This window comes from Aegilops tauschii, chromosome 6, assembly GCF_002575655.3.
Source record: "Aegilops tauschii subsp. strangulata cultivar AL8/78 chromosome 6, Aet v6.0, whole genome shotgun sequence".
NCBI classification, from domain to species: domain Eukaryota; kingdom Viridiplantae; phylum Streptophyta; class Magnoliopsida; order Poales; family Poaceae; genus Aegilops; species Aegilops tauschii.
The window spans coordinates 464,324,998-464,334,126 of NC_053040.3; the positions used below are offsets into that span (position 1 = coordinate 464,324,998).

General features: G+C 47.8%; 2 pseudogenes; one reads left to right on the forward strand and one right to left on the reverse strand.

Annotated features, from left to right (window-relative positions):
- Window positions 1-1,052: 1,052 nt before the first annotated feature.
- On the forward strand, window positions 1,053-1,772 carry LOC109781889 (uncharacterized; annotated as a pseudogene).
- Window positions 1,773-6,216: 4,444 nt separating this feature from the next.
- Window positions 6,217-7,702, reverse strand: LOC109781882 (probable transcription factor At5g28040; annotated as a pseudogene).
- Between the last annotated feature and the right edge of the window lie 1,427 nt (window positions 7,703-9,129).

Below are 9,129 nucleotides of genomic sequence, written 5' to 3' on the forward strand. Positions count from 1 at the left end.
GCAGCGGAGGAGTAGGGTGAGGATGCAAAGCAAGGGGAAAAGGGCCCGATAGGAAGAAAATGGGTCCGGGAGAGAGGATTCAGTGGGCCGGGGGTGTCGGAGTTCTACGTGGTTGCTCTCTTGACTCCTGCAAAGCCCCCCTCCCAATTTGCTTCCAATTTGCGCGCGGGGGGGGGGGGGGGGGGGGGGGGGGTGACGCGGACTGATACACAGGACCGCGTTGGATGGCAGAACACGTGCAGACCGCATGGTCCAGACATACATAGGCGGTTTGAGGATCGGCATTGGAGGTGCCCTTAGCTTCCACATTCCAAACGATGGTTTAAATTTGAAGAGTGTGTATTAAATTTGTTAAGCTGAATCTTAGTTAAAAGATGATACTGATATGCATTTGCTTTTGCTATTCAGTAGAACTGAGTTTTTCTTGCTAGTTATGCACTTATGAACTTATCCAACGTTTGGAGCAGAGTAACAAGGACCAAAACTCGAACCGGGAACTATAGTGCAACAACCATATTAAGAAAACAATCTTTCAACCAGTAGAAGTACAACGAATAGCATGACCAAGTCCTAGCCAATGGTGCATTGGCATATGAGTTGATTTGATTGATTCTCATCGTTGCCACTGCACACAACTTGCAGCATCGTCCCTTGATTTCTCCGGCTACATACACGGAATGCATGTCCATCTTTCTGATGATTGAAACGCGAACGTGTTGGGACTTATTAAACCAATGAGTTTGACACTTCCAACGTACGGATGAACCACAAAGAAACAAAGGGCACTGCGTTCTAGGAACCGCGGATTAACTGCAAATTGCAACATCTTGTATTAAGAAAGGAGTTCGTTATACTTGTATTATTAGCTTAAACGCAAGCAGTAGTAGGACTGAGCTCCTACGTAGGAGTATGACCAAGCCCCAGTCCAGCCAACATGGCTGTTGCAGAGTTGACTGCCACCTTATATAAACGGCTTGGAAGCAGACAGGCTCTGCATCACAACTTCAACTTCAGGAAGCGTCTTTCTCTGCACACACAAGAGTCTGCGCCCACCCCAAGTTCACGGCTAGCTCACAAATCACAATGTCCAAGGTAATTAGTGATCATGTTCTTCCGTTTTGCTTACATGTCTAAAGGTGTACCCTTGTACTTAATGCTTGTGTTTTCACATTTGAATGACCTGCAGAAGATCGTGATCAGAGCTGATCTCATCGGCGAGAAGTGCAAGAGCAAGATCATGTCAATTGTTGCCAAGCTCGAGGGTACCTATCTTCCTTCCAAGTTCCAACCCACACTATCTTCTTCTTTACCAAATGTGTAACTTCCAGGGATCAAGTCCATGGACATTGACCAGGACAAGTGCACGCTTACGGTGGTAGGCACCCGTCGACCCGGTGCGCGTCGTGCAGAAGCTCAGGAATTCGTGCTTCGCCGCGACCGTCGTCAGCATGGACGACAACAAGCCCAAGGAGAAGAAGAGCCCCTGCTAGGAGGCCTGCGAGAAGGCCTGGAAGGAGAAGTACGAGAAGGCCTGCAAAGAGAAGTGCGAGAAGGCTTGCAAGGAGCCGTGCTGCGACGACCGCGAGAAGGGGACACCGTCGTACCGCTGCACGCCGGGCTGCTACTCCAGCCCCTGCGGCCTGCCCAGCTGCCACTACTACAGCAATGGCTACGGCTACGGCGTGCGCACACCGCCGCCGCCACTGGGATACGCCTGCTATGAGGAGCGGTCACGCGGAGGCGGAGGCGGAGGAGAATGCGGCATCCAGTAAGCCGGTGGGTTCATCGTCGTCCCTCGTGCAAGAGGAGTAAGATTCTGCAGGAGTGTGTATGGCCGTGTCGTTGGAGTTCTCTTTTCGTACAGTGATGATTCCTTTTCCTCTGTGACATGACGGCTTACTTCCGGTTTGATGCTTCAGTCTGTCTATACTAGTAGTAGTGTATAAGTATAATAAAAGCCCATGTCGGCCAGCATTTCTATTTGTAGATATTGATGGCTACCTTGTGAATTTATATTGGTGGTTCAAAGTTCATTCCGCCTATGCGAAAGGGCGATCAAAAGGAACTTATTTAAAATGTGTGCAGTGTGCAGTGTGCAGTCTGTCAACGGCTTAATCCAAACAGAATTGACTCAAACTGGATGACAGGAGAACTACCACAGAAGATGGATGCATTGGTAAAACAAAATCACACGAGTTTGAAGGATCATTGATTCGGCGTGTTCCAGGCAGCACATGTATTACTATTACTGTTTTCAGTTTCATCTCTCTTCTCATTCTTTTGTCATTACAAATCAAGGACAGTATAACCGCATCTAATCCCTGCCCTCACAGCGATTTGCGATTTCGGCCGTCCGTTTTCGTGATCAGAGGGTTTCTAGCCGTCAGATATCCTACGTACACCAATCTGTTTCGCATTATGTCAGTTCTGGCTCAGCTGTCCTTTGGCCAGCTGCTCCACGGGCCGAAACGACGGCCTCTGGTAAATTGGGCTCGTCGGCCAGCCCATTCTACCTCCTAGGCTTCGAGGGATCCATCCCACCCTCACCTCTCGTCCCTTTCGTTCAATTCCCGACCCTTCTCTCCTCTCTCTCACCCACGAGGCCACGACACAGGCGGCGCCGCCACCATCCTCATGGAGCAGACAGAGGAGGAACGGATCCAGCCGATGCGCCACGAGGGGATCGGCGAGGGGATCCAGCGCGAGGGGATAGACGAGCGGACCCATCCTCCCAAGTAGTACCGCCAACCTCTCGTCTCTGGTGACCTCAACCTTGGGCGGATCCAAGGTCCGCCGCCGCCACCGGCTCGCAGGTCATTCACCGTGACGACGTCCGATGCTTCTCCCAACTCCGCCCCTTTTCTCAATCGGCAATGGTCTGGTCTGCTCCACCGTGCCGGAGGAGGACCCGTCACCGCTGGGCCCATCCCATCCCAACTTCTCCTTGAGCGAGGAGAGAGGCAGAGCAACAGAACCAGAGCGGTGACCTATCCCCAGCTCTACGCAGGTGTGTGCGGCTCACCCTCCACTGATTCCAATTCCATGAACTGGATTTCCTCACCAAGCTACACATATGCAGTAATTTCCTGCCTCTTTTTGTGTCCGTTCCGTACCTTTGGGCTCAAACTTCGAACTGATAGCACATCCATAAAGATCCCAAATTATTTGGTTCAAGTCAATTTGAAGAATTGTCTAGCTAATGGTATTATTTTGTTATTCTGTTGCCTTGGATTAGGTTGGTTTTTTGGGGTCGGTGGTCGAGCCCGTGGAGCTGTTCAAGCACGCAACATCCTATGTCTGGCACTGATGCGCCCCAGGCAGACTACGTCGACTCTCCCCGGCACACCGGAAGGACGGCCGGCTCGCTGTGTGTCTTACGGTATTTTATTCTTTCATGGTGTTCGATCCATAAGCATGGCCGTGTCTAATACAACGTGTTCATTTACTCAAGCGATCACTTCTTTCTCTGAAGAAATAGTTGCTACTCTTTTTTTCTCCTTTAAATATTCTTGTTTATTTTGTCACTCCTACATGCACATACTACTAAGAGATTATGCGTGAGATGTGACCAATCTTACCCTCATTGATTTTTTTTCTATCAATCAGGTGACCACTTTGTACAATCTGAAAGGCAAAATGGAGCTATACCCCCTCTGCCTTCCATCGCGACCTCTTGATGTTTGTCAACCATGTTCGCTGCTTTGTTCTGTGTTAGTTAGCGATCCTTCTTCGTCCATGTGATACCGTAGATGTTCCCATATCAAGCCCAGCTGACTTACTGTTGCTTGTTTCAGGGGTTGTGCCTGTTTGTTTGGAATTTCTGTATTGGAATTTGGAATTGCTTGGAAGGTGTGCCTGACCCAGAACTGGGATCATGGCTGCTATAGAGGTACGACTGTTGGAATATCTGTATTCGAATTGCTCAGAAGGTGTTCCTATTTTGAACACAAATGTGTTTTGACTCCTGCAGGACTTATGTTTGATGTACAATATCCAAGAGGCACAAGAGCTGCGAGAGTTCACATTCAGGTCTGTTGCTTTGCTTCTCCTTGTCTACCACTGTGGTGCTGTCACCGCTTCATTTGGTTTGATACGAGTTGTGATTTTCATTATGAATATGCACTTTTGTGGATGCTTTGAGCGGTCCATATTAACGGTTGTTACAGTTTGCCACTTCATGTTACAAGTTGTTTCAGAGACAGGTCCATCAATTTATTTCCAGTTCAGATTACTGCCTTTTGCATGTGTTGTGTTTATAATTTGGCAAACAGGACAATAGGTTAGTGATATATGACGTTTTTTTGTGGTAGATGACTAATTATAAATATATGACTAGCTTCTACCAGAACAACCATAAGAATTAGACAAAAAAGTTAGCATCTCCTTTGCTATTAAATGTGTATTGTTTCGGTAAATTTAGTTTAATGCAAGACTTGATATACATCTCCTGAGTATATGGATGAACTAATAGGTGATCCATGCAACTGTGTTTTGACTTATCTACTTTTAGAGTAGTAGGTCAAAGCGAGCATTTGGAGAACTTTTGAGCCATCTACTTGATGGAACATTAATTTGTTATAGGTAAATATTTTGATTTTAGAAATTTGAATGCAACCAATTATTAGTATGCTAAACTTCCTTACCTAATAAAACTAGCTGGCATGTATAAAATGGATAATACTCAGTTTTGGGGCCCGGTGTATCATGTGTGTTTGGAGTTTGACATTGATAGACAAGGGTGGAACGACCATGATTACTCTACTTTGTTGCTTCATCTTGCAGTACAATAATGATATGCCAAATTATTAGCATTATGATTTGGAATAAAGAATTTCTAGGTGTCATCTTTTTCTTCTTACATTAGTATGTGGAATAAACATACCCTTAATTCTTGAGGTACTTAGATGAATGGTTGTTCAAATTGTATGGTCCTTCCATTTCTAGAATTATCTATTCCGTGCATTTTCTTTTGGAATAAAAAGCGCTTACATTTTATGTGCTTTCTTGCCAGATGGATCCTCCTTCTGTATATGCTTGTCTTATTCGGAACCTCTACAGCGGTTTGTCATGAGCATAGGGCATTGCTGCATCTTATCTGGATGTGTACAAAATTATCACAATATTACGCTTTATGTTGCATCTTTAATTTAGTACAGTTTAGTCCTCACATATGTTTTCTCCTTGTTCATCAAATTTGATGAGAGATTGATACTTCTGTGACCATAAGTGTCGGTGATTTCTGTACATGCACGGAGCCAACTAATGTTGACATTGATTTTGTAGCTTCTTCCTTGGTAAGAATAATGTATGCTCATCTTTGCATAGTTTCTGTATAGTTAATTAAGTTTGTAATGTACATGATCAAGTGAGGCCACATGGCTCACCAAATAGTATTTGTAGTGTCTTGGACTTTTATTTATACAACATTTGTGTTGATCTAAAGTTCTAAACAGAATGGTCATGGTTGCAATTTGGTTCCGTATATGTAGTACTTCCACCTATCGTTTTTCCTATACAAATATACAGGGGCCAAGCATTGGGAGTATCCAATGCACCAACGTTTGAAGGAGCTCATCCATCCACTGAGAGCATTGCAACTTCCACATGTCCTTGATTAATCCATCTGCTTTAGACGCAGCAGATACTCTATCCTTTAATTGTATTGCCGATATCACTTATATATATGTAAGTAAGAGAAAATAGGACTTTGTAAGGATGCCGCACTATTATTTTTTTGACGTGTATTGCTGAGAAGCTCTGTCAAGATTAGTATAGTCATTAGTTTCATGGAGCGCCATTTGTTTTCCCTTTCCGTGTACGAACACCTCTTGGCACATTCATGATCCAATTAATGAGATGCTAGAAAAGACTTGCTAGACATGGAACTAAGAGGATGGTCAATATGACAAGAAAAATATGCAAGATGGTAGTTACTCCCTTTGATCCAAAAAAAAGTGTTTTGGCTTTAGTTCCAACTCTGAACTAAAGCCACAACACTTTTTTTTGGATCAGAGAGTGTATATAAAATGATAAATATTAGTGTAGATTCAGAAAAAAAATTCACAGAAAATAGGAATTACCACTCTATTGGGAAAATGGACGGGCGCAGCAACGCGCGTCAATCATGATCTAGTGTAGAATTATGACTTGCGGGCCGTAAATTCCAGATTCAAAACCCTTCACTGCATTTCTTATACGACTGATCACATCAGAGAATAATGTGAACTACAAGTGATAACAAACTTTGATCATCATCCCATCTACAGATCAAAGTTCATCTCTAACCTTATGATGACAACTACATGCAACTAAGCGACCCAAGTGGGCAAGCCTATAATGAGAAGAACACCACCACTCTGTATGTATGCCTTTTCCAATGCCGCATTGACAGTAAACAAATACTCACTACTCTTTAAAGAAAAATGTTACCTCCGAATCGGAGAGTTTTACAGCACAATATAAGGTAATCAACTTCCTGATGACCCGAGTTCTTGTAGCACCGTCATGACCTGCTCCCGGCAAGCTCGAGCCTCTTGAGGTAGACCTCCAGCTCAAGAATCTGCTGCTGCCTCCACTTCTCATCACCGGGCACCCGAGGGCTCAGTCCAAGCCCCCGAATCCCATGCCCAAGCCCAATCCTAGTCCGGTCTGCCCAGGAACAGCAACCGAGTTGATGAGCTCCTTCAGCAGCGGTGACAGGATGCTCCGGACATCAGCTTCAGTGGGGCCATTGGCTGTCAGCGGATAAGGAGGCAATGGTGCTGCCGGCACTGAAGGTGGTTGTGCAATCACCGGCACGGAACTCTCGAACGCCGCGATAGCTGGCTCATGAGCTGCATCGGTCAACATCGGAGCAGGCGTTGCAGGGAATGTGGGCGCCTCAATCTCGTGCGCCGTCCTCTTCCTTCCACGCCGCGAGCCCCTGCCCCGAGGGGTGTGCGCAGACACACCTCCGCCGCCACCCTCCTCGACCGCAGCAGGCGGCTCCGTGGAGGCAGCCGCCGCGGCGGCGGCGGCTGCTGCTGCGACTGATGCTGCTTCTGCGGGGTTGATGTCGTCCTCGTCCGAGGCGTCGCCCCCGGCACCGTCGCGCTTGAAAGCCGGGCACCAGATGTGGCGCGCGACATCGTAGATGGCGCCCTCGTGCGAGCTCTTGAAGGCGAAGGCGGCGCCCTGCGCGGCCAAGCGAGTGGCGCAGACGCGATACTTCTTCTTGAGGCGGTGCAGCTTCTCGATGAGCTAGTTCTTGGAGAAGTCCAAGGAGAGCTTCCGGCGGATCTCCTCGTAGAAGGGGCCCATGTCGTACTGGTGCGACGCGAAGGCGGTGCCCCGGCGCGACGTGAACTCCAGCAGGATGAGCAGCTCCTCCTCGTCCGTGCATAGCCGCTGGAACAGCCGCCTCGAGTCCTCCGCCGCCACCGCGGCACTCGGCGGAGGCGGCGGAACTGGACCGGCTGGTTCGGGGAAGGCAGCGACAGCGGGGGCTGAAGGAGGCGGGGTCGGGCAGTCGGGAAGCGGGGTCTCCTGGGCAGCGGGTAGGTGGGAGTTGTTGGAGGCGTCGCTGTCGGTGCCCTCCTCGTCTTGGTCGGCGGAGGAGGAGGAGGAGCGTGAGGGTGCGGCGGAGGCGGGGTCGTCGACCATAGTGGTGGGAGGGGGATTAGGGGTTCGGGTGCAGTCGAATCGGGAACCGGATACGGCGGATAGGAGGACCTGGCGAGCAGGAGGAGTGGCTACGCTTTCTTTCCTTTTTTTCTGGAGCGGAGCGGCTGCCTTTTGGGATCCGTTGCCCCGCTGACGCGTGGATCCCAGTAGAAATACACTGGACCTAGCTGGGAGCGTGTCGCGTCCGATCCAGGATTAGCCACGTGACTGCTGAGGTACCTACGGAGGAATGAGGCGGGGGAAGCGTGACGTCGTTGGGAAGGAATAATGGAGTGCATGGCCCCTGGGTCTGCGGTGAAATGGTCCCATGTGTGAATGAGAATCCAGTCCAATAGCCCACGTCAACACGTAGAGAGCAGCAGGGCCCAGGTTCGAGCCAGTCAGCCAGCGAGGAGCGACGGGGCTGAGCACAAACAGAGGAGAAGAGAACTAGGTCGCTCCGTCGTGCCGCCCACCGCGTCCTCCGATCCGTCACGCCGGGCGCCAGGCGCTATATCCGCTGCGGCCGATCGGGGCGTCGAGCACGTCGACGCGTGCCCCGCCGTCTCGTCACTTGGCTTCTATCAACGGTAGTTTCCCCAAGACCCCCAATCGCTATGGAGATAAAAGATGAGGAGATTAATATACTGTGCTGCTCTTGTACTGATAAGGAGTACTTTGCTGGTCAGTAGGCATTGTGTTCACATTATTATAGTAACAATTGTGCAGTCCAGCCATGTTTACTTTTGGGAATAGCATAAGCGCTTACTTCTTGACCCTGGGTTTTTATTCCCAATTTGATGTAGCCCTTGGATTTGAGAGGCAAATTTAACACTGCCATAGACGTTGGAATCTGCTTTTTTTTTTTTTGTTTCCAAAATCCACTCAAATGTACGAGTGTACTGCTGAAAGTTATACTTTAGTTCATCGCTTTCGTGGTCTTGCTGATTGTTATTTGCATATAGTCTCATTGCACAATTATATTAAGTTATCCAGGATTCATCTTTTGTTTGTTTGCTGTCATCTGTCCTATAGACTAGGATCGTTGCAATACTTGTTAAATGTTGATTTGTTTTTGCACTAAGAATCTCTGTATCATTCATCACTTTTAACTAGTGCGATAAATATGGTATTTGCTCTCAGCATAACAAAAATTGACATAGTTTTTGTTTGCAAGTTTGGTTCCTCACTTTAATTACTGTATTATTTATCATATGCACACGCCTACTCATAATGCAAGAGGAGAAACATCCAGGCTGTTTCCTTCTGCTATTATTGAAGCCTCGGTAGCTTGCTTGGAGTGTTCTAGGTGGTATTTTGTTCTGTAAAGCGAACTACTGAATCCAAAATTTTCTTTTTTCTTTGAGATATCCTGGTCGATCCATAAGTTTGTTGCACATTGATTTAATTGCTTTCCCGATAGCTGCTTGTTCTTCCATGGCACTGTTGGGGGGGGGGGGGGGGGGGGGGGGGGTCAACTGAAACCTC